This window comes from Lycorma delicatula, chromosome 12 (assembly GCF_047948215.1).
Source record: "Lycorma delicatula isolate Av1 chromosome 12, ASM4794821v1, whole genome shotgun sequence".
Classification (NCBI taxonomy): domain Eukaryota; kingdom Metazoa; phylum Arthropoda; class Insecta; order Hemiptera; family Fulgoridae; genus Lycorma; species Lycorma delicatula.
This window is the reverse complement of record NC_134466.1, coordinates 53,345,780-53,372,973: the sequence shown is the minus strand read 5'-3', so window position 1 is coordinate 53,372,973 and position 27,194 is coordinate 53,345,780. Positions and strand designations below refer to the sequence as shown.

Here is a 27,194-nt window from a genome sequence, read left to right as displayed (position 1 = left end):
CTGTTATCCTTATGACCATTTTTAGTAAATGTAGACTATTGTTCTCAACCTGGAAAATATTGACCATAGCAATGATCTGCCCACCATCTCATAGAACAAATCCATCGACCTAGACAAACACACAAAAAAGGATTGCATCTTAACATACTTAAATATTATCAAATTTATAAACAATTAATAAAAATGCTCAACAGTTTTGAATTGTGTATAAACAGAATTCAAATTTCAACATGTATTACTAGCATAACCTGAATAAACGGTTTATCTTAGGTGACAGGTTGAGAAATAGTAACAATTTAGACATTTTAAATTAATTATTATTTTATTAACATGCATTATCTAAAAAATTAAAATTAAAAATGCAGGAAAAAAATCAGATGGGAATAAAGATTATTATTTAATTAAATTAACGTAACATTAGAATTAAATTAATTAAAATTAAAAATTTTTGTTTTTCTAGGAAGCCTATAATTTTTTTTATTTTAAACTTTTGACAATAAAATTTTCATTTTTATTATTGTAGATAAAATAACGTATACTGTCATATTTTATAAAAAAAAAATCGAACTGTCATTTATGTTTGACAGTAGTGAGTAATTTGAAAATTATATTAAGCTTTAACTATTGTTAAATGATGTTTAAATGGATATAAATAAATTATTTAGTTAATTTGAAATGAATTATGACTTCAATAACTGGAATTTTATTTTCAAAAATAAGTTATGTATTTTATTCTTAAAATGGTCTATTAACTTGTAAAAATTTATCAATGTTCAGTAAAATTTTTTTTTATACAATTTTGATTTAACTTTAATTTATATATTCATCTTCTTTTCACATTTTAAAATTATTTGTATCTTGTAAATGATTCATTTTTGATCAATTTTGTACTTCCTAAGATTTTTTAAAGCTAATTATTGGCATTTCTCTAAGTGGAGTTTGTGTAGCAGTGGGCATGACACCTAGAAAGGTTACATAACTTTTTAAGAGTACATCTAATTTAATTTATTTCGTCTTTATCAAATTCAGTGAATTTATGAATTTCATATTGTTTAACTTTTTTGAGATCTATTTTTTATTTGCTTATGCAAAACTTCCACATGGCAGTTAATGTATACAGTCTTGTGCAAATTAATGTGAACAAGAGTATATTTTCAAAAATAATAAAGTTTATTACATATAAAGAATGTACAGTGTTTATTACAACAATTTTTAGTATTTAATATGTTCTCCTCGCTCTTTAGTAACCATTTAAATTCTTTTAGGCGTTGAATTTATAAGTTTTTTTACATGTTTCTTTAATTTCTTGATCATGAAAACACACCTTTATCACAGCACAAATCATGTTCTCTTTGGTATTGTAGTCCATTTTTCTCAGTCTTTTCTTCACAATTGCCCACAAATTCTCATTTGGGTTAAGGATTGGTGAATTTCCAGGCCGCTCCAAACACTGAATTCCTTTTTGAGAAATGAAAAGCTTAACTTTCTTTTATGAGTGGCAGAGGACCAAATCTTGTTGAAAAGTAGTGTATTCGACTCCCAAGTAAAAATGCAAGTTTCATCATCCCACTGTTCATCATCCCAGAAAGTTACTAAAATTTTAGATCAAACATAGCTGAATCATCCCCAAAACATCTTCTTTAAAGGATGCTTTACAACTTCCTTGATTGTGTTTTGGCAAACCCACTCATGGTTACTTCACTGCACATGTGACATGCCCTGAACTAGAATATGACTCTTGTCAGAAAAAATTACTTTTCTCTATGTCTCAGTTTCTCAAACTCCATTTTTTGTATTTTTTGGCCCAAAGAAGCTTTTACTTCTGCATAGCATCCGTAAGAAGTTGCTTTCTTTTAGGCCATTCCTTGCGACCACTTTCCAGAAGTCTTCTGTGCACACTAGAATAGTGAATTTTCACACCAGCTGATTCTAAGTCTTTTTGTAACTCAAACTATTTTTCTGAGGATTAATTTACTTATTCTATGTAAAATAGCAGCATCTTTTAAAGAGATTTTATGTTTTCTTACACAGAAACCTTTTTGTTGCGGTGAAATTGTACCCATCTTAAAATTTTGTCTAATTATCTTATTAACTATACCTAGACTAACCTTATTCTCTGCTTCTATCGGTCTTTGAGTCATACAAGTATGTTCATTGAGTGTTATTATCATGCTTCTTTTCCTAGAAGTTAAATCCATACTGCTACTTTTCTAAATTTATTAATGAAATCAAAGAAGATCATTTACACTAGAAGAAATCAAAATAAAATAGGTAAGCAATGCACATAACCTCTCAAAACAAACAAGATATTTTCAGACAATACTTGAAATGGAGGGAAATGGCTGTACTACATCTGGAATTTTTGGTACCGTGTAACTAACAAAAGTTACTTCTTGTTCACATTAATTTGCACAAGACTGTACTTGTTTAGTTTTGTGTGAGAAATTGATTTGTGTAGTGCCCCTATGAATTCCTTGTAGCTGTGGGTGAATGTATGTCCAGTTTGTCCTATGCAGTATTTTGTACAATCACTTTAATTTAATGTATACAATTCTGTGTTTGTTGGTTTATCATATGTAAATATATTCATTCACTACTGAATATATTTTGTTGTTTTGTGTATGGAACTTACTTAGACAGCAATGACTGCACTGAATGCTAATGCATTGGATTGCACTAATAAACCAGGGAAACAGAAAACACACAATTATCCATAGAACAAGGTACCAATACAGTCAATATATATATATATAGCAACAGAATCACACTTATTATAAATACCTTATAGAAACTAAACATATATACAAAGACACTTACCACAACAAGCAAATTTTATGCTAGCAGATAATCAAGACATTTAGAATGTATGATATTTATAATTACTAAATTTGTTTTTAAAAAAACTGAATGAACGAGAATAACGTAGATTGAATATTTGATTTATACTTAAGGATTTTCCTATCCTTATTAAGTTAATATTGCTATCAGGAATTCAGAAGAAGAATACAGAATATGCTGATATTAACAACATGGGACCTTTGGAAGAACAAATTCCAGTAATCTGAAAGCGGTATGTTTATAGTTTTTATTTATTTTAAAGCATTATTGTGTTGTTGAAGTTGAATTAATTTTTAGCAGTTGCTAAAAATAATAATCATTATTATATTTATAATTATTAAAAAGTTTATATAATAATAATCATTATTATATTTACAATTATTAAATAAGTTTATATCAGAATTATTACATTCATTAAATATTGTTTAAATGGTTTGTTTTTAAATTTATACAACTTTGTGCAGTTCTTCCATGAGTGGCATCATAGAGGATCTTTTAAAGTGATTAGAAATTTATATAAAATTCATTTGTAAAAATGTCATAAATGGAATTAGATTATTTAGAGCTTTTAAAAGTTAGCTTTGAGCAGTTGGTATCTTGTATGGTTATATCCAGTTTCTATTATATATACAAAGTTTGATTTTGTTGTGTGTATAAACGAAAACATTCTACTCTCTTATCTATTTTTATATTACTTTTAGTTTTCAAATTTAGTTTTCAAACTTTGAAGTATTTTCAGTTTAAACAGTTTTGTTTACATTTATTATTAATTTATTTTTATTCTATAACTTTTCCATTCGTATATTTTATTTTTATACTTATTTTAATTTTTTGCTGGTCTTTATTACAGATCATATAACTTATACGAGATAAAAGCAAATTATTGATGAATACCTTGTACTCTTTCGTCTAATGTATGTAAATGTAAATAAATAAAAGGAATCCAATAAAATAAATATAACAGATCTAATATACTGCTTGATTCTATATTATATGCCTCCTAACCATTTCAAGGCAAACATCATATATAATATTACTAATAGAGTATTTCATAATAATTATGAAAAGATCTTCTGAAAATGTATGAGTCATTGTTGTTGTTTTAATTATTACTGTTAAACAATTATATACTTGCAGTGTTTTCATAAACACTTATTATAACTTCTCATAAAAATTGTTTATGTATTTAGTATTTAAGAAATGCATATCACATAGTTTTTCTTTGACCATTGGCGATAAAAATTATTAAACAAAACCTTAGTATCTAGAGACAGTTAAAAAAAAAATGATAATTTTTTTTTTACCTTAAACATTGATCCATAAGCCATACATAAGTACTAACGTTTTATAGAATGTGATTGGAAATAACGGTTTTAACTATTTTTATCTTTTTTTTTTTAATTGATAATTTTCAAGTAAGTTCTGATTTTTGGTAGTATCAGTATTATACTACATCTATAGTATTATACTATAGATTAGTGATCACATTTAAATAAGAACTATTGAAATATAATTAATAAATTTAAAGAAGTGAATTTTTTTATACTTTTTATAGTAAGGAAGAGTTTTAACTTTTTTGTTAACAGCAAATGAGGATAATTACTGTTTTTTTTTTTTTTTTTTAATATGAAGTATATTAACTGAGTTACTGGATTGTAAAAATTGGTTTAAAAAAATATATTATTTTATAATATAAACTTGTTTTATTATTCATTTATTTTGTTTTTATTCTTTATACAAATGAATATTATTCTCAGAAAAAAATAAACTAGTTTATGCTTTGCGACATTATTTATGTATGTATGAGTAGAAAAGAAGTAGTTATTAGTACTGAAACTGAATTATTTACTAGTTATTGCAAAAAAGGCTGGAAAATTATATACACTACTCTCATTGATGACTAAATTTATTGTAAAAATTTTAAATATGTCTTTTTAATCAATATTTTCATTATTAAGAGCACAAAACATACTTACTACCATGTTGTATCCTCAGTTATAATTATATTTGAAATAAATATTTAATTTATTTATACCTACTTCAGGAATCTGTTCTTTCTGCTTAGAAATAATTGTTACATATCTAAGCAGGAGATCCTAGCACAAGTTATGACTTTTTATCTTGTCATATAGATGTATTAATTAAGGACCTATTGAAACATACTTTTTACATGACATATAATTTCTTTTCAAAATCAAATAAAAATATAGTAAAATAAATTAGAGTTTCACAACGGTTAACTTTTAAAATTTTAAATATCAATAACGGTTATGAGATCAGAACTGTCATTTCATATATATTTAAATCAATTGTAAGTAATAATCTATTGCATGATAAATGTTATTAGGTCATCTGAGCTATTCATTTTAGGTTTTAGTCGAATAAATTTATCACTCGCTTATTTTGATCAAATATTATCCATGGGATGTCATGGATAACATTGTAATTAAAATTTATTCTGATAGACAATCTCCTTATCGATACGTAAACTCTAGTCTAAACAAAATAAAATCACATTGTATGGGAGGAAAAAATGATCTCTTCCTGTTTTACGACTACTTTTTTTTATAAAAAAAGTTAATGTTTAAAAATAAATTCATGCTACTTCAAAATAAGTGGGCACCATAGTTTTCCTCTTACTATTACATAAAACTGTTTGTGATTTGAATTAATAAAAACAACTTAGATGCTGGATGAGAGACTTTATACTGTATTATATTTGCTGAAGCAAAAAGCTATGTTTGTAAATTGTTAGTAATAGAAAAAAAAACTGTTAACCAAAAGCTATGCACATATATTTAACATGTTATTTCATTTGAGATTAGTATTTTTATTTAAGTATTACAACGTTGTTTTCACTACACGTATGTATTATAAAAAGTTAGGTGAGATGTATGAAATGAAAAGTGAAAAACATACCACACTTAACCAGGAATCAAATTAAGACCTTCTGATCTAGAACTCAAGATGTTAAACGATAATATACCAACTCCAGTGTATTATACAGATTAATATTTTACATGGGTTTCACTTGATAAAGAGCAAATGCATCATTTTCAAGCAGAAAAAAACAGTTGTGATTTAATAAAAAAAGGAGTTATTTTCCATGAAAACCATAAAAAAGAGTTTTGTTGAATATGAGTTCAATATTATTTATCTGTAAAAGCATTTTAAATAGTTGTGCATATTTGTTGTATTTAAAAAATTTAATTTAAAATGTCATTTTTTTAACCACACTTGTATTTTTTAAGTATTAAGGGAAAGGTACATGTTTTTTCTACTAAAAAAACAGCTACTACAAAAGGTGTCAATTATTTTCACGCCTAACTTAACCTGACCTAATAAGATAATTTATAATATATAAAAATAAAATATGCTAAGTATAGCAATATGAAATATGGTTACATGTAATTGAATTATTTTCTAATATTTATCTTCATTACTAAGTTGTTAATTAATCGCAGCCAGAAGTTTTTTTTTGTGGTACTGACGATCTCTGTGAAAGGGTTGTCTGTAATGTGCTGCTACTATTGGAACTCCATCAAATAATATCACACTGTACCTCTTTGCTGCTTGTTCTATCATTTTTCCTTTCTCCACAACCTTTCAATATAATTAATTTTGCATTTTTCAACAGTTCTACAGATTTGCAAACTACGATTAACCTATACCCTTATAATTTTGAAAAGTTAGAACCAACATTTACGAGAATAGTGGTGCAGTACTCTTGCCATGAATCAGTATGGTTATGAGTTTGTAATCAGCAGCTGTTACATAAAAATTGTATTCACTTAGTTGTCCTCTGTAAATACATAATTACTTCTTTATTTTTTTAATTCTAGTAGTTTATTTAAATTCTTTATTTTTTAAATAGTCATTTTTTTATTTAATATAAAAATGATTCTACTTAAAAATATAGTAGATCCAATTTTTTCTCAAAATCAGTAAAAATAGATTGTTTTTTAAACAATTATTACCCATCAAAATTATTTAAGACTATTATTTATTGTAAGCAGTATGCTTATAGTACAATACAAATCGACTATAATTACACCCTCATTTTAATTCATGAAAAGCTAATTTGTGTTAAATTTAGGAGATATGATTATCTGTTAGGATTTTTTATATAAATTCCTAGGCAACAAAAATTCAAATAACAAGTTTAAATGTATAGTGAATTGAATGGCTTCAAACATACATGTATACATTTGTAGGTACAAATTTCCACCTTCATTAATGGAAAAAATAATGGTTTTAAGATATAATGCTAGTGACATCACCTCTTGCATATCTTTGGCTGTGAAATTTGAGGCAGTTCTTTCTATCTAATCCAAATAATTTTTTCATAGGGATATAGAATTATGCGCAGTGGATTACTGTTTATAAAGAAATATTGAATAATGTAAAAATCTAAATCTGATTATCTTTATGTGAATGAAATAAAAAATATGAGTATGTTTTTTATTTGTAATTATATTATTGAAAATATGTTACAAACTGTTTCTTTTTCACAATGCACACTAAATTTATAACAAAATGTAAAAATTAAAATCAGGAGATATTACAATAAAGTTTATGAATTCTATCGATTTTTTTTATAGGTTTATTATTTTTTTTTAAATAATTGACATTAAAGCTTTTATATGAAAATTAGCCAAAAAAATAAATAAAATTTGCAAAAAAAACTAAAATTCCAGTTCTTTATTAGTGTGCTATTGTTTAAATATCACATATATTGTTTAACAATCTTTTTTTAAACAGAATATTTTGAAATAATTTCTTTTATCTAAACAGTAATAGTAATAATAGTAATTAGAACCAAATATTATATATATATATATATATATATATATATATATATATATATATATTGTCATTTTATATACTTTTCATTATTATTTGAAAAAAATATCTAACCTCTGATGCCTTTATTGCCCTTTAAAAAAAGTTATTCGCTCAAAAGTTTTCTAATAAAAACAAAATTCAGAACTGAATTATTACTAACATTTATGATACAATAATTTATTAATAATATGGATTTAAAAAAAAAAGACCATTAAATTGTAAGATATACTTATAAAAAATGTTTATTATTTACTCGTTAAGAGATTTAACCATCTTTATCATATAATACGATAATAATATTACTACTTCATATTATATAATTTCGTTTGTTTCTTTCTTTTTATTATTAACAGAATTTATTTGAAGTTATGAATATTTTATGACATGAATTACATAAAAAATTATTATCTTTAAGAATTATTAATAAAAATAATTGTTATTATAAAAAAAGTAGGCTGTCATTTTTGTATGTTATTAGAAATCATACTATATAATAATAATAATTATTATTAATATTAAAATACGTATATAAAATAAAAAAATACTGAATGTGTCACAAGATGTACTGTAGATAACAAATGAAATGTTATTGTTGTATTTAGGATGTTGTATATTAGTTATTAATGATAATAATAACTGCGTGTATAGAATTGCCTTTAATATAATAAAAAAAATTATGAAAAATATGTTAATGCTGTATTATTTTTGCCTATTCATTATTATATTATAATGAAGTCGATGTCTGAAGGTGGCACTTCTCCATCTTGCTGGCCCTACCTATCGTGGTTATTCATTTTGCCATCTGTTTACTTTTGATTATATATAACTCTTTTTTATTAATGTTGTATATGACATTCGCATTGGTGACAACCTAACTGAGGCAAGATGGAATATGTCTTGAGGCCTTTGAAAATGACCTCCCGTAAAGCCCCTCAGGGCTAGGTATGGTATGGTATTTAGATCCATCACATGGCGGGTTTCTTATCCTTTGGGGTCAGGAAATTTATAATTAAAATTCACTGCTTTTTGTTTTGCTTTCAAAAACGTTTTGTTACCAATCAAATAAATGTTTTTTAATTTCAACTACAAGTATTTTATGTAAATATTAATTAAACTCCCTCTATGAATCATGAGACCTTGTGGATGGTGAGTGGGCTTGAGTGCTCAGTGATACAGAATGCTGGACCAAAGGTGCAACCATATCGGAGAGGTATCTGTTGAGAGCCAGACTAAGGAATGATTCCTGAAAGAGGGCAGCAGCTCTTTCAGTAGTTGTTAAGAACATAGGTCAGGATGACTGAAATGGCCATATCAACATCACTCAATCTTCTGAGTACTGTGTAGCTGAAAGCAATGGAAAACTACAGCCGCTTTTTTTCTAAGAAAATGTAGCTCTCTGCAATTTTATGCAAAAAAGGTGGAGGCGCCTTCCTTGATAAAATATTACGGAGGTAAACTAATCCCCTGTTCAGATCTGCAGGTGTGAACAACTAAGGAAGGGGTCACCAGAAAATTAAAAAATAACATTCTACGAGTCGGAGCGTGGAATGTTAGAAGTCTAAAAAAGGTTGGTAGGTTAGAAAATTTAAAGAGGGAAATGGATAGATTAAATATAGATGTAGTAGGAATTAGCAAGGTTTGGCGGGAAGAGGAAAATGATTTTTGGTTAGGTGATTTTAGAACAATTAACTCAGCACCAAATAAAGGGCAAGCAGGAGTAGGTTTCATAATGAACAAGAAAATAAGGAAAAGAGTAACGTATTTCAAAATGCATAGCGATAGAATCATTGTAATAAGTATAAAATCAAAACCTAAACCGACAACGATTGTTAACGTCTATATGCCTACAAGCGCCCATGATGTTGACGAGGTAGAGTGTATATGAAGAAATTGACGAAGCGATTAAACATATAAAAGGGGATGAAAATTTAATAATGGTTGGAGATTGGAATGCAAGCATTAGAAAAAGCAAGGAAGGAAATATATTGCTCAGCTGGTATTCACCAGCTGAGCAAAAGAATGAAAGAGGGGACTGACTTATAGAGTTTTGCACGAAGTATAATTTAGTAATTGCCAACACCCTGTTTAAAAATCATAATAGAACAATATATTCATGGAAAAAGCCAGGTGATAGTGTAAGGTATCAGATAGATTATATCATCGTTAAGCAAAGATTTAGAAATCAACTCGTCGACTGCAAAGCTTATCCTGGAGCAGACATTGATAGTGACCATAATTTGGTAATAATGAAATGTAGACTGGGGTTTAAAATCCTGAAGAAAAGGTGTCAGATGAATCAGTGGAATTTAGAGAAGCTTGAGGGCAAGGAGTTAAAGAAGATTTTTGAGGAGGGCATCACAAGAGATCTGAGTAAAAAAGATAAGGTAGAAAATGTAGAAGAAGAATGGGAGAATGTTAAAAAGGAAATTCTGAAATCAGCAGAAGTGAACTTAGGTGGAACAAAGAGAACTGGTAGAAAACCTTGGATTTCAGAGGATATATTGCAGCTGATGGATGAGCATAGAAAATACAAGAATTCTAGGGATGAAGAAAGTAAAAGGAACTACTGACAATTAAGAAATACTATAAACAGGAAGCGCAAACTAGCAAAAGAAGAGTGGATTAAAGAAAAGTGTTCAGAAGTGGAAAGAGAAATGAACATTGGTAAAATAGACAGAACATACAAGAAAGTTAAGAAAAATTTTGGGATACATAAATTAAAATCTAATAGTGTTAGACAAAGATGGTACACCGATTTACAGTATGAAAGGAAAAGTTGATAGGTGGGTGGACTATATTGAACAGTTGTATGGAGGAAATGAATTAGAAAATGGTCTTATAGAGGAAGAAGAGAAAGTCAAAGAGGATGAAAGAGGAGAAACAATACTGAGATCTGAATTTAAGAGAGCATTAAAAGATTTGAATGGCAGAAAGGCTACTGGCTTAGACAAAATACCTGTAGAATTACTGTGCAGTGCAGGTGAGGAAGCGATTGATAGATTATACAAACTGGTGTGTAATATTTATGAAAAAGGGGAATTTCCGTCAGACTTCAAAAAAAGTGTTATAGTAATGATACCAAAGAAATCAGGGGCAGATAAATGTGAAGAATACAGAACAATTAGTTTAACTAGTCATGCATCAAAAATCTTAACTAGAATTCTATACAGAAGAATTGAGAGGAGAGTGGAGGAAGTGTTAGGAGAAGACCAATTTGGTTTCAGGAAAAGTATAGGGACAAGGGAAGCAATTTTAGGCCTCAGATTAATAGTAGAAGGAAGATTAAAGAAAAACAAACCAACATACTTGGCGTTTATAGACCTAGAAAAGGCATTCGATAACGTAGACTGGAATAAAATGTTCAGCATTTTAAAAAAATTAGGGTTCAAATATAGAGATAGAAGAACAATTGCTAACATGTACAGGAACCAAACAGCAACAGTAGCAATTGAAGAACATAAGAAAGAAGCCATAATAAGAAAGGGAGTCCGACAAGGATGTTCTCTATCTCCGTTACTTTTTAATCTTTACATGGAACTAGCAGTTAATGATGTTAAAGAACAATTTAGATTCGGAGTAACAGTACAAGGTGAAAAGATAAAGATGCTACGATTTGCTGATGATATAGTAATTCTAGCCGAGAATAAAAAGGATTTAGAAGAAACAATGAACGGCATAGATGAAGTCCTACGCAAGAACTATCGCATGAAAATAAACAAGAACAAAACAAAAGTAATGAAATGTAGTAGAAATAACAAAGATGGACCACTGAATGTGAAAATAGGAGGAGAAAAGATTATGGAGGTAGAAGAATTTTGTTATTTGGGAAGTAGAATTACTAAAGATGGACGAAGCAGGAGCGATATAAAATGCCGAATAGCACAAGCTAAACGAGCCCTCAGTAAGAAATATAAGTTGTTTACATCAAAAATTAATTTAAATGTCAGGAAAAGATTTTTGAAAGTGTATGTTTGGAGTGTCGCTTTATATGGAAGTGAAACTTGGACGATCGGAGTATCTGAGAAGAAAAGGTTAGAAGCTTTTGAAATGTGGTGCTATAGGAGAATGTTAAAAATCAGATGGGTGGATAAAGTGACAAATGAGGAGGTATTGCGGCAAATAGATGAAGAAAGAAGCATTTGGAAAAATATAGTTAAAAGAAGAGACAGACTTATAGGCCACATACTAAGGCATCCTGGAATAGTCGCTTTAATTTTGGAAGGACAGGTAGAAGGGAAAAATTGTGTAGGCAGGCCACGTTTGGAATATGTAAAACAAATTGTTAGGGATGTAGGATGTAGAGAGGGTATACTGAAATGAAACGACTAGCACTAGATAGGGAATCTTGGAGAGCTGCATCAAACCAGTCAAATGACTGAAGACAAAAAAAAAAAAAAATGGAACAGATCATCACAGGTGGTTACAAGTTAGCGTTGCCTATATTGTCCGAACCCACACTGTAGCTCCTCTAGTTTGTAGCTCTGTTTCATTTCCTTTTCAGTTGTGTTATTGGAAAAAGGTGTGCGAAACACCTTTAGTAGTGGTCGAAAACTAGATACCAAACAAAGTGTGCGTAGGTGTTTATCAGTGCTTAGAGGAAATGGTTCCTGTGATCGAAGAGGATTGTCCCTATCATACAACAATATTTAGGTGGGTTTAAAGTAACAATATTTCGATACAACAATATTTAGAGTTTGAAAGAGGAAATCTTGGCCTTAAATACGCTCCAAGGTCAGGATATTTAGTACATCTTACTTTTTTACAGTAATGAATCATAAATAAAATGAAAGTATAAATAAATCTTACAGTTTTCCCTTCAAGTATTCAATTTGAGAATCATTCGTAATGTGGCACTTTTCAACCAATAGGGGAGTTCGTCCCTTACATTGACCAGCGTGTCTGCAGTAGTGGATGGGACCGCTGCTTCAATGCTGTGCCTGAAATCAGATTGGCTTCAATAGATAGCAGAAGGACATACACAAGATCCTTGTAAAACAATAAAGGAAAAATCACATGGGGTCAGATCGGGTGATCTTTGAAAGTAACGCAAACAAGAGCCGCGTACGAAGAATAACAAAATAAACTCAACAAACGACTCCTGTTACGCTTGAACTAAAAAACTATGATTTTCGTTTAATTTTCTTTTTAAATGAAATGATATTTTGATCAAATTCCCACTTGACCAAAAAAATAATTACATGTTACATTAACTTTAATTTTCAGTATAAAAAATACACAATAGCAGTTTTATAAAAAGTATATTCAGTCGGCATATAACAGAACGAAGTGCATCGCTAACGCACCAGTACTTCATTTTTATAATTTTTAAATATACGTACTTACTGGTATTTAACCCCAGTACAAGCGGAATAGCCAGTCTCATATGAAAATATTGTAGACAACTTCTATGTAATTATAATATTATTTTCGATCCGATATGTATCCATAACATTTTTTTTCTTTTAAAAATCATCATAGTTTGATATAATTTAAAATAAAAACTAACGATTAGATTTCCGTTAAATTTAGTTTTCAATATAAAAATTACATACCGGCGGTTTGTACAAGTAGCAATCATTCTGTCAGAATATGAGTACTGTATGATATAGAAACGCTAGCCCACTAAAGCTCCATTCGTATAATGTTTAAATTTTTTATTTTTAAAAGAAGCGAGAGAAAAAAAATAAAAAAGGGGATGCGTTTAATATTTCATACGACATTTATCGATTTATTTATAAAAGCTAAAAATGTAGAAAGTCTTTTTTAACAAAAAGTATTCTTGAAATAATAATAAAATAGTGCAATACAACACTTATATTACCTTTTTTCATCAGCATTTTTTTATTTTATGATGCGGATATATTTTTCTGTCATATATATTTAATTATAATATATATAAAAGTTTGTTCTTAAAAAAAAATGCCCATACGTCATTATGTACATACCAAACTAGTCAGGGATTTGGGCACACCGCTCTCCGATGCCGTGCGCAGAAGGAGATGTGTGGCCACTGTGGGGCACAGGGCAACCAACTGCCCTGACAAATAGACGTCACCGAAATGTGCCGCCTGCTGCCAGGTGAAAGGCAGTAATGCTGGACACAGGATAGGGGGTCGGCAGTGCAAGGCGTACGATATAGCACGGGCTCGAGCTGTTAACAACACAGCTTATGGCGACGCTTGAACGGTCAGAAGCCCTTGAGGACATCTTCCACGTGGCGACTTACCGGGCGTTCCTGGATACTCTGTTTCCAGATGCTCCGGAGGGGGAAGCGGAAATCGGCGTTAGGGCGGGTGAAACACCATTCCCTGGCGTTCGGACCGTGGAACCCGAAGATATAGACCGAGTGGTTTCTCGAATGGCACTAAAGAAGGCACCGGGGATTGACCAACTTGACCCGGATATTTTCCATCATTTATTGCCTGTGATAAGAGAGCCACTGGGCAGACTGTTCACGGGATGCCTAGGCTGGGGCTGCTTTCCGGCTTGCTGGAAGGTGGCTTTGGTAAGGGTACTCCTGAAACCTGGAAAGGATCCTGGTGAGGTCGGCAGTTATCGACCCATCAGCCTCTTGCCGGTTCTCGGCAAGTTGCTTGAAAGGCTGGTTGTGGAACGGCTCGAAGAAGGCATCGATATGAGCTGTATTCTAAATCGAGGCCAATATGGCTTCATGAAAGGGGTTGGCACCGAGGATTCCATCTTAAATGCTCTTACCGAGGTGGAAAGCGCCGACTGCAAATATGTTTTGGCCATTTTTATTGATATAGAGGCAGCATTTCCTTCCTTGTGTTGGAGTTCTGTCCTCTATGCTTTGGAACGCCGCGATGTTCCCGAAGCCATACAGGCCGTGGTACGAGACTATCTGTCTAACCGTACGGCCTTGTTTAAAGATGCGCACCTAGTTGTGGAAAAATCCGTCACCAGAGGAAGCCCGCAGGGTTCCGTTCTCGGTCCCCTGCTGTGGAACCTGGTGTTCGACGGATTTCTGGGGTTGACATTCCCAGAAGGAGTCACGGCCCAGGCTTTCACCGATGACTGTCTCCTTTTAGTTCGTGGAAATTCACGACCACAGCTGGAAAGTAGAGCGCAGGCGGCCTTGTCAACCGCCGAAGGCTGGATGGACATGCAAAATTTAAAGATTTCTGTGCCCAAGACGAAGTTTATGCTTCTAAAGGGCGCAGACAAATTATCATGCAGTCGAAACCCCCACATTAAGTATAAAGGCTGTGTAATCAGCCGAGTAAGGGTTCATAAGTACCTAGGTGTTTTGTTTGATGATAAGTTGCTTTTTAGTAACCATATTAAGCAAGTTGCGGCGGACGCTGTCTCTGTGATGCACAAACTTAGAAGGATTGCTGGGAAAGACTACGGGCTGCCGGGCTGCCAAATGTACTTGGTGTACGGAGGCGTCTTCGAAAGTATGATCGCATACGCGGCGCCAGTTTGGTCGCATAGGTTGGAAAGGAATAGAGCACTACTTCAAAATTTAAGGAGTGCCCAGCGCAGAGCCATGATAGTATGCACTGGTGTATTTAAAACAACCTCCTACGAGGCTACTGCTGTATTGGGAAAGGCTCTCCAAATCGATTAAGTGGTGAAAGTTAAATCAGCCATGTGGAAGTTGCGAAGAGATCAGGAGGCCGAGGCATTTGGGATGCGGTTTCGAGCCGGGCCAGAACCGGAGCGGAACGGTGATCACAATGCACCGGAACAAAATTTCGTTCAGTTGCCCATCTCCCGTCTGCGGAAAAGGCTACAAAGCCTCGCGATGGAGGCATGGCAGCTTGAATGGCACACCACGACTAAGGGAAGATCCTTGTATAGTTTTATACAGGATCTGGGGGGATGGTATGCCTCGAGTTCTTTTCTAAGGGCGTCGGGTGCCCAGGTGCTCACCAACCATGTTAACCTGAACCAATATCTGTTTCGGTTTCGCCTGGTGGCTGATGAGTTGTGTGTCTGCGGGGAGGTCCAGTCGAATGTACATATGATGTACGACTGCCCTGCTCTTGGGGGGGCCAGAGACCGAGCCACCCTGGAACTTAGAGGTCAGGGGGAAACCTGGCCGCTCACAAGCGGCGAGGCAGTGTGGCGCGAGCCGCACTGTCGGACCGTGTGGGAGTTCCTCGATGAGGTTGCTATGTTCAACCGTCATCGTTAATTTTAAGGGATTATTAAATGTAATGTAATTGGACTCCTACAGCTCTGCTGCTGGAAACCAACCTTGGTAATAGGGCTGGCCATCAGCCAAATCAGCTCCAAGCGCTGTTAAATGGTGGACAGGTACTAGCTGGCATACAGCGACCGAGGCGTGGCAGCCAAAATTGCTGTCTTTTTATTTTATAGACGTATAGTTTAAGTTGTTACAAGGGGTGCGCCTCCCCGATCTAGTTTTATGTTTGACAAGTGAGCGATTGGGACACTTAAGCGGGTGCTGTATGGCACCCTGCTTGATTCGCTCATGCACGTTAGGTAGCTCACTAGGAGCTTTTAGGATTTGGGTCGCTAAACCGTTCTGAGGCACAGTAGCCGTTCTTGGCACGGAACATTTGGTCTATGCTCTAGGGCGACCGAATGGGGTGGTGGTGGGAGAAATGCCAGTTAACCAAATACCAAACTAGTAAAAATTGTTCTTTAAATATATTTTGTTGAAAGATTTTCCGTCATGAAGTCCCGAATTGAAGGATTTTCTTTATTTTATTTACGTATATTTTTGTATGGAAAAGTTTAGTAAACTGTGCTTACGAATGCAGAAAAAATTACTTTCACGAAACTGAGGTTCTGTTAAAACAGCACAGAAATTAAAACGAACAGTATAAGCTTTAAATATCTTAATCCAGGACTACGTGTGTAACAATATTCTAATTCTACTATTTAGAAATTGTTTAAGTCCAACATTATAATTGTTACAAAATAAAAATTTACGTTTAAACGTAAACATTATTAACAATCTTTTTTTCATTTCTTCGTTTATTTAACTGTAATTCTTAGATTGGGCTTTAATTTAACGGTCATCCAGTAACTAACTGTTTAAAATACTTTCATTGATAATCGTATAGTACTCAACCTGCTAATAAGCAGGTTGAGTACTAATATTCGTGGGAAGCGTGCGCTGCGGCACATCTGTCCCACCTTCGATAGCTCCCGGTTAATCGACTAAATAGGTTCGATTCTTTAATAACATAATATAAGACTATCTCGGGAAAGCTGATTTTTAATATATATACATTTTTTACCGTTCTTTTGTTATTTTGTACTTTGTTTTTAGGAGGAAAAATATTTAAAAAAATTCATACGATGAAGTTAAAGAGCTTCATTAACATTTTTAGGTTATGATTTTCATGATTACAGAATACTAAATACAAAAATTATGTCCTTTAATACATTAGAAATCGTTTTATTAATAGATTGTTTTTTATATTTCATCGATAATTGGTATAATATCGATCGAATAAGAAATTCCCTTTGTTTCTCTTATTTTATAGTATACTAGCTCTTCCCGCCACGCTTCGCTGTGGCACATTGTGGTTGCATGGATGAGAAATGAGAAACAAAACAAAGCATACCTTTTATAGAAGTTGCAATACTAATGGATGTACAATATTTTTTGTTTTTCCACTGTCTGCGTAGATATAAAGGCTATCTGGTTTGCCGACTCGGGAACACGCAACATACAGTTGCCCATGTGAGAAGCAATCCGCATCTAAATCTAAACCACACAATTCTAAAGATTGACCTTGAGCTTTATTGATTGTGATTCCAAATGCCAATCGAATTGGGAATTGCAATCTTTTAAATTAAAATGGTGCATCGGTCGGGATTATGGGTATTCGAGGAATGAGGACATCTTCATCTTTGAAAGGCCCCGTTAAAATCGTTGCTTCCACTACGTTATTCATAAATTTCTTAACTGCAAGTCGCGTGCCGTTGCAGAGTTTTGGTTGATTAATATTCCGCAACAGGATAATTGTCAGTTTTTGATCGAACCGTTAGAATCAATCTAATGAGGAATGTTTTCCCAGTTCCTCCTGGCGCATCCAAGAAGGTCCCCCCATTTCCGTCATTTATCATTTGCATTATGCGATCATAAATGCCTTTCTGTTCACGCGTTAATTTGGGAGTGTTTGATCGGACATATGACTGAAGATCACCAATGTTGTAACTCTGTTCACGGCGTAAATCCACATCAAATGAAGCAATCGCAGCGCGGGTGGGTGCTGGCATTCCCAATTGACTAAGAACTTTATTTGCATTAGCTAAGCACTTGTCTTCAATATTTATCAATGATTCGTTGTAAATGCCTTCTGTAAATTCCACGGTCATATTGGTATTTTCTAGGCGTACTCTATGCAAAATATCCTCAGCCATATGCGATCGATATCTTTCCCATAACTCTGTGGCAGATGAAGGGAAGCAAGCGGTCAATATAATTGCGAATAATGCGGGAATTTGGTTTGGATGTGCAGTGTTGCACGCGTCATTAATACATATATCCCACTGTTGGTCGTTTTCTAATAAATTCAGAGCTTGGTGAAAGGCGACACGATCACACAAAAGTACCTCGATTAAAGTGAATATTTAATTCAGATTGTATAATAATCTGAATCAGATGCAAGTGGATACGTTTTTTTTTTTTGTTAATAAAAAATGTAATTGGGAACAGGTATCGTTTCACATGTGACTGTGGTTGTCGTTAGCTAGTATGGCGAGTGTTCCCCTCGCTTCCGGCAGATGGCGCGGTCACTGGTACACAGCTGTTATTTAATTAGCTGTTAATTATTTAGAAATATTTAGCGATGTATTATGTCCTTTGGAAGAGAATTCGGTTATTGTCTCGACAACGCTTCTTATCATTAAACGAAAAGAATTCCAGCCGTGTTATAGAAAAACAATGATATCAAAATGTGGCTTAGTTCAAAATGAATAATTTTTGAAGAGGTTTAAGTTAATGTTCAATCATTGCAAAGGGTTTCGCGTATTAAAAGTAATTATAGTCCGTATAAAATTGGTTTGACACACAACGCCATATTGGTAAGTCGTGTTTTTATTCGGCTCCTAACGAATATGTTTGCCGGCCTCCGTGGCGCGAGTGGTAACATCTCGGACTTTAATCCTGTGGTTCCGAGTTGGAATCCCGGTCAGGCATGGCATTTTCATACGCTATAAATCATTCATATCATCATCTGAAGCAATGCATAACGGTGGTTTCGGAGGTTAGAAAAAACAAAAAAAAAACGAATACTTAGTTGTGTGGTTTCAGTGTTACTATTTGTGAATTTTGTTCTTTGCTTTTACATGGCAAAGAACAAAATTCAAAATCAGTTGTGATTTTGTTTACATTGGCAACGGCCATACGGGCTCTTTGTGACTGGTCGTTGTGTTTGACAGCGGCCATCTGGCATTGATCTGATTGGTTTTCCTTTGTTTACATTTCCATCTGATTTATTAGCCTCTTATTTATTAAAAAACTGTACAAATTAAAAATAGATAGATAGATTTATTAAAAATAGATGAAAACAATCTTTGATGCGGGTTATATATCGTGCTAAAATTTGAGCTCAATCGGTGCAGAACATTTTGAGTTTTTGAAGCCGTACACAAACAAACTTAACATTTTTATATATATAGATTTAACATATAGGAAGGATTTTCTGTCTACTATTTTAATAACTGTTGGTAAAAGTAAAGATATTTATCTTTACTTTTACTTGTGTCAAAACACCGAAAAATATTACCAGAATATAATAAAAAATAAATAATTTTTAATATTATTATATTGTAAAATGCTATTTTATTTGATGTTAATCTTGTTTACATACTCCCTTTAACAAGTACAATTTATATTTTGTTAAATACTGAAGATTTTCATACAATAAAAGTAGAAAATTTACCTTTACTGTACCCAGCTTATTACCCTTGCAATTATAGAAAATTGTATGTGTATTTCGTATGGGATATATTACAATGTTTGTGTTTAACATTTATAGTGCATTATATATACATTACTTATTCTGTATTTACTTTATCGATGGAAGGAATTGTGAACAACATAAAATTACTTTGTTTATCGATAAGAGAAATGTTAACATTGATTCTGAAAAAAGAAAAAGAATCATATCATTGCAGCATTGAGAAAATTAATCTGAATAATTTTGATTGGATTTTCCTAGAAAATGAGGGAAATGATATTTTTCAGAAAATAAATTAAAAACTGTTGAGGATGTTAAGGTAAAATTTGGTAATCTTATGGAATACACCATATTTATGCGAGAAATAAAGTTATTAAGTAGTTTTAAATATTTCAGATTTATTTATTTAAGAAAAGCTAATTGTTAACTGGGTTACTGTGTTTTAGGAGACACATGACACATATGTTTGTCCAAAATTATGGAATGCTAAGATGCATCATGATTCATTTAATTTCGTTTTAATTTTTTATGTTTCACATTGGATTTAAGTTCATTCATTTTGCATGCAGTTGAATCGAATTGATAAATAAATACCTACTATAAGGTATTATAATACCTACTATAATACCTCCTATACATGATACATTATTACAAACTGAGAAAATCTAAAACTGGCTCAAGCAGAAATTCATTTTATGCATAAGTCCAACTTTAAGTTATTATTTTACAGGTGAAAACTTTTAACTATTTTAAGATAATTGATTATTATTATTTACATATTATTATATTTGTAAAGATATGCATATATACAAATAATTAAATATACAGAAGAAAATTTCAGAACATGTTCTGCTGAAGAAAATAAAGAAAAAAATTCTTATAAACATAGGTTTGGAAACGCTTCGTTAGTGAGTGTCTGCGGGTGACATTTCAAACTGATTTCCGTGCCTTCGGTAAAATTAAGCCAAACTGTAATTCTTGGGATAGGAAACTGGTAAATTAAATGATTTTATATTAAATCAGCCCTGAAGAACTGAAAATAATAGGTCCTAGAACATTTTTTTTAAGTAGTTTTCGAGAAATCTGTGGTAAAAAAATAACAAAAATTGCTATAAAAACATTGTTCTATGTTTGACAAAATAATTTTGATAAATGTGTAATAAAAATGTAGGTTTATAAGTCATTATTAGTAATGACATACTTGCACTATTACATTCACGTATTTAAATGTGCTAAAAAACCTGATTGTTGGAATCGGCTATTGCTATTGCCAACTTATGAAATAAATTGTTCCAAATAAATTTAGGTAAAATTAATATTGCTTTTTAAACTTTTTTCATATTTTGAATGTTATTTTTATAAAATATTTAAGGGGGGACTCTACTCTTGATACAGTAAAAAAAATTCATTTTTTTAGTGATTTTTGCTATGAAATGTGCTCTTTTTAATTGTGTAATTATTTTTCTTTTCTGTCGAAAACAAAAATTTAAATAAAATAAAATATAAACCACTATTTGCACTATTTTGTATTTTTTCCGAGTAAATAGCTTGTATCTCACGAATGAAAAATGATAGAAATTTGAATATTTTTCTATTTTGAACCTCGTTCTTCATTCTATTTAGTTCTCATTTTATCCTCCATGTTACGCCTTTCTGAAGTTCATTGGACATTGCAAAAAACATGCGGTACAATTCCAGGTGCTGTAGTAGTGTGTTATTGTAATTGAGATCTGTTTTCGGCGTTTGCATTTTGATAATTTTCTCGTTTTTTGAATCATATTTACTCTGATTACTTGACTTTGAACCTGTAGTATTCATCATCATGTTTTCGATTATGTACAGTAAATATATTTACCGTAAATGTCTGACGGAAAGTTCGGTTAATCTAATTATTTTTAGGTTGTGAAACTCATTAGTGTAATAGTGTGAATAACTCTTGAGTATTTGTGTAAATAGTTTATAATTTAGTGTTTTATATATTTTTTTTTACTGTGGGAAACAAACGAAGACTGAGAAACAAAATCTATTTAAAGGACATAAAACAAATAAAAACATTAGCCATTCAGAAACATTGGGCTGCAAAACGTCTCTGAAAGTCCTCCTGATATTGAAACATAGTCGATGCCTGGCCCTTTTGGTGATAACTATGAGAGTGTGGAAGATATTGATAATAAGGTTAGTAAAAGGATAACTGATTTTGAGAGTAGTGAATTTGTAATAGTGAGGATCCAAATGTCCCTAATTACACATTGGTAGATACAAATTGTTTACAATCATTGATTGAATGTCTGGCATGCCCATATTGTTTTTCAAGAACATTACACATGTCCATTGCAAAAGATTCAGGATTTTCTAAAATAAAAACTAAATGCCAAAACTGTTAACCCAGTTTCAACTTAAGAAAAAAAAATAAGTGGCTCAGTCATTTGATGTCAACCATTGTATGACAAAAGCTTTTACAACTATTGGAAAGGGGTACGGAGCTATCGGGCAATTCAGTTTAGTAATGAACATGATTCCTATGATTAAACAGACTTTCCATGTACATTCACAACACAATTATAAAATTTCAAAAAAGAACTCCATCACCAAATTAGCACTAGGCATGTCAAAATGTTTGAGACTTCTATAAGGTTCAAAATCCATCTACAAATGATGACAGTATTTTAGATTTAGTTGTCTGTAATGATGGCACATGGCATTAACACAGGTTTATGCCATGTTCCAACTAAGTAAAATCTCTCTTACTTCAAATTATTGCATAAGTTGCATAATAGAACTCATTACAGGCTTGGTGGTTGATTATTACGTAGTGTCAAAATTTTGTCAAGACTGTTCTATCACTGAAGCTCAACTGGGCAAAGAAAGTCCTGAGTTTCATTTCTGGTATCAGGGCTATAAGTCAGACTGCCAGATAAACTGAGGGCTCCTCTCCAGCAATGGAAGCATTCACTGCCGAAGTCCTGTGGAAATGCTCTGTGTTCTATAAGTTGAGGGATACTACAATTATTAGTGACTGTGACCCAAAATTTTCAGTCATTTGATTGAGCTCAATATAGTGATGGAAAAGTAATAAATAAAGAGGAGTGTATAAATTATGTTTCCAAAAGGATCGGAACTGCATTATTAAATTTAATTAAAATATGTAAGGCTAAAAAAATAACACCAGGTGGGTTGAAATCGTATCGCAGCTTAAAAACAACTGCTATAGTGAAAATGAAAAAATATTACCACAGTGCCACTGCTAGTAACATCAATAAAGATGAGTGAGTCAATGAGGAAAGCTATTTTGGCCCTGCTCCATCACTGTGTATCTACCAATAAGGAACCCAAATATGGTAAATGTTCAACTGGTAACACTCCTATTAGTGTTAAGGTGTTACAGTACATAGCTCCTATTTACACTAGAATGACAGAGAAACCCCAAAACCACCATCAGCTCAAAGTTTATATATGTATATATTTCACTTAGGTACTTACGTATTAACGCCACCGCAGCTACAGCTTTATTTAAAAACAAAGTAGTCAATCGGATTTCGGTGGAAAATGGGCCGATATAGAGTTTAACATAGATTCAAAACAGTCTCTTTATTAATTTTAATAAATGGTTATTTATATTTATTTATTTTATTTAACCAAACTTAACCTACGCTCGCTTCGCTCGCTAACCTTGACTAATTAACAGCAGTGTTTTGATTATTTAAATAATAAATAATTGCAATAATTACTGAATTTATTAAATACATACTCAAATAATTATGGTGTTAATTAGTCAAGGTTAGTGAGCGAAGCGAGCATAGGTTAAGTTTGGTTAAATTATATTTATAAAATAAATAAATATAAATAACCATTTATTAAAATTAATAAAGAGGATGTTCATTTTCCACCGAAATCCAATTGACTACTTTGTTTTCAAATAAAGCTGTAGCTGCGGTGGCGTTAATACGTAAGTACCTCACTTTCTTGTGGACATGATAACTGCTGTAATTTTCTCCCAATCACTTACAAATTTATACATAAAATATAACGACCCAAAATCTCGGTTGAGTTCGTTAATGGGCAAAATCGGACCATGGGGGTGGAAATGGGAGGGCTTTTTCGAAAAAAGAAAATACCCTTCTAACTTTACTATTAGGTATTGAATTTGTTTAAAGTCCCTACTATTCTTTGGATAATGGCCTAAAATTATCTATGTAAAGTTTTTTGATATCGCCAACCATTGTCCCAGGGGATGGAAAAAATGGGGTTTCAAAGATAAAAAAGTATACCTCCCTTAATAGGCACAGTATCAAATCGGTTTTAAGTGGTCATTAGTAGTCCTCTAAACATTATCTAAAACTTTTGTCTGAAACAGTTTTTGATATGACCAACCCTTATGGCAAGGGACGACCAAAATGTTGCTGGAATTGTAAGAAGACTTGTTATCACATGCAACCATTGTCGTATTAAGTAGATTTGAAATTTTTCTTAAGTTTAAGGTGGAAATCTTTTTTAACCCCTACTTAGCATCCATGAAATCTACCCCGGCTTTCTGGCGTGCTGAAAGGGATTTTTTTTCTTTGATTCTAGACTTAAATCTATACTTTATATCTCATCCAAGAGATGTTATGACAAATTAGAACTGCCATATTTTTTCTTCAACTTGTTTATATATGAATCTGTTTTCATAATGTGTAATATAAGAGAATGTTTAATTATAAAACATTTTAACCTTTTGTAAAATCTATATAAGTTTTTTCAGTTATTTAGAAATTAACATAGTGATTTAATATTTCCTGCTACATTTCAGGAGCTAATATAGGTTATTAATATTAAAAAAAAACTTCTGGTAAACATATGTTCATAAATGCTTTGGTTTCGAATTACGGTTAGCACAACACCGTAGTATCGTGTGTAAATAAACAAAATAAATCTTCTAACAAAATTTGTAGTAAAATAAAATTCACTACTTCAGATACAAGTTTTTGACCCGTTTAATTCAGTTTTTTAAGCTGATTATAGTATAATAAAATATGATCATTAATTTCAGTATGGGTTAATTTTACCACTAGATATCTGGGCGAAATATTTTGCAAACTATAACAGGAAAATAGAACATTTCGTGAAATTTATTTTATCATGAATTCATTTGCTTGCATTAATTTTCAAAACCGCTTCGAATGATGTGTTTAAAAATAAAATTAATATAAAAATTAATCTGGAAACAAAGTTTGAAATAATTTTTTTATCAAAGCAGCACAATTATGTTTTTGTATTTCTAATTTGTAATAAAAAAATAAAAGAATAAACATAATACAACATACTTCCAATATAAATTGTGTTTGGCAAGGACAAGGATAAATTATTTGAAAACAGTTAAAGAATGAATGAGCATTTTTAAAACTTATATACGGAGAGAAAAACTTGTGGAGATCAAAGCCATTACGAACAACCATTTGGGAAGTAGTAATAAAAGAAAAAAATTAACTAATTTTATTCGGCATTTCAAAAATAAATAACAGTGAAGATAGATGACTTAAATTTCTAAAATGTCATTAAATAAACCTCTTTCTTTTTCTTATATAATTATGCATTGTTATTATGAAATTGCTTATGCAAGTATTCCTTTTAGGAAAAAAGGTTGTTCTGCCATTTTCAGCGATTCAAACAAGGATTGATGAATTAATTTTATTAATTAATGGATGACAATTATCCCTACAAGGTTCTTCTTCTACCTAATACTCCTAGATAATGAGAACAATAGCTATTTAAAATGTGTTAAAGTGATTCTAAGAATTTCAAACCATTCTACATTATTTTTATCAGACATCAAAAAAGATGTTAAAAAATTCCTACTGTATGTACTCATATACTTTTTTTGTTTATTATTCTGTAACATTTTATTGAACACACCAAATTAACTAAAATAGTTGTTAAGTGAAAGAGGATGGCGGTTCCCGCTGGTCCCGTTCTAAAAAAAAAGATGCTGGTTAAAAAACAATTTTCCTCCTTGTAGCGTACTTACCTGAAGTCATACAAATCTTTTTTTTTACATGCTGTCGGTTTTCACATGCGTAAGGCAAATTCTTTGGTAAAATTATATAGAAAATATATTGGATAAATTATAATAGAAAATAGATATCAAAATAATGAATCGAAAATTTCTCTTGAATTCTACCTTTCAAAGATTTACCATTTTAAAGGTATGACAATACGTATAAATAATATTTTTTTCAATTAGTGATTAATTTAAAAGCTTTCAGAAAAATACCATGTATACTTAGTGCCAATCATAAACCCAAATTGAATATTTAGTTTTAATAAATTAATTTAATTTTGTGTCCATGCTACCGCTTACTTTTGTGGACCCACTACTCTGTAGTGGTAATTCCTCTATTGACTGATTAAAGGAGAACAAGTGTGGGATAATTATTCTTTTTCAAAAAGCGTTTCCCTGGCTTCCTGGCAATACCTATACTGTGTAATATTAAGTAACCTAGTGCACGTAGTACACAGTTTGCATGTTAAGAGCAAATGCTAAAACCCTGACCAATGACCCTATCACTGACCCTTGAGTGATTTCAAGGGTCAAGGTTAGACTTGCATTAGGCTTATGTATCTTATTTCCTAAGTTCACAAAATGAAATTATCATATTTCACAAAAAAAGGAGATAAAATGGTTATAATAACTATTGAGAGATTTCCCACTCTCTTGTGATGTGCAAAATCTTGTCAAAGCACTTCAAAATATAATCGAATCGATCAAGAGACAAGCAATTGGAAGAATATGAAGGAGGATTTTGAAGTCATTACGCGTTAAAAAAATTTTTTTTTTAAATCCATAGTCACGGGCATTGGATGTAGCAGCATAGTATTTAGGATAACTCAAAAATAACATTTATTATTACAAGACATATTGTAAAAATTTTCCATAAACATTCTTCAGAAGAAATACAGTAAAAAGAATAAAGTACATAATATATTTCTTGTAAAAGTAATTTCAATACTCAGAATACATTGAAATTTAATGATTACTTTGAATTAACCACATTAATCTTTTTTAAATAGAAAAAAAATACGAAACAGAAGAAAGAAATTTACTACCTTCTGCCGGCAGACCATAAAAAACTATGATTTTTCATTTAATTTTCTTCTTAAATAAATTTGTATTTTGATAAATATCCTACTCTACCAAAAAAAGAATTACATTAACTTTAATTTTCAGCATGAAAAATATACGACAGCAATTTGTATGAAAAGCAGTATTCAGTTGGCATATAACAGAATAAGGTACATCGCTAACGCACCAGTACTTCATTTTTATAATTTTAAATACACGTACTTTAGTATTTAACCACAGTACAAGCGGAATAGCCAGTCTCGTATGAAAATATTGTAGACAACTTCTATGAACCGAGTAATTATAATATTATTTTCGATCCGATATGTATCCATAACATTTTTTTTTCTTTTAAAAATCATCATAGTTTGATATAATTTAAAATAAAAATTAACGATTAGATTTCCATTAAATTTAGTTTTCAATATAAAAATTACATACCTGCGGTTTGTACAAGTAGTAGTCGTTCTGTTAGTATATGAGTACTGTATGATATAGAAACA

The 27,194-nt window shown here is 31.4% G+C and overlaps 1 long non-coding RNA gene across 1 annotated transcript; it reads right to left on the bottom strand.

The window, feature by feature from the left end:
• LOC142333245 (uncharacterized) lies at positions 1 to 27,194 on the bottom strand. The gene is made up of 4 exons (XR_012758566.1): positions 27,133 to 27,194; positions 12,490 to 12,620; positions 2,109 to 2,247; positions 1 to 109 (listed from the first exon to the last, which is right to left on the bottom strand). It is a non-coding gene; the product is annotated as an uncharacterized LOC142333245 (long non-coding RNA).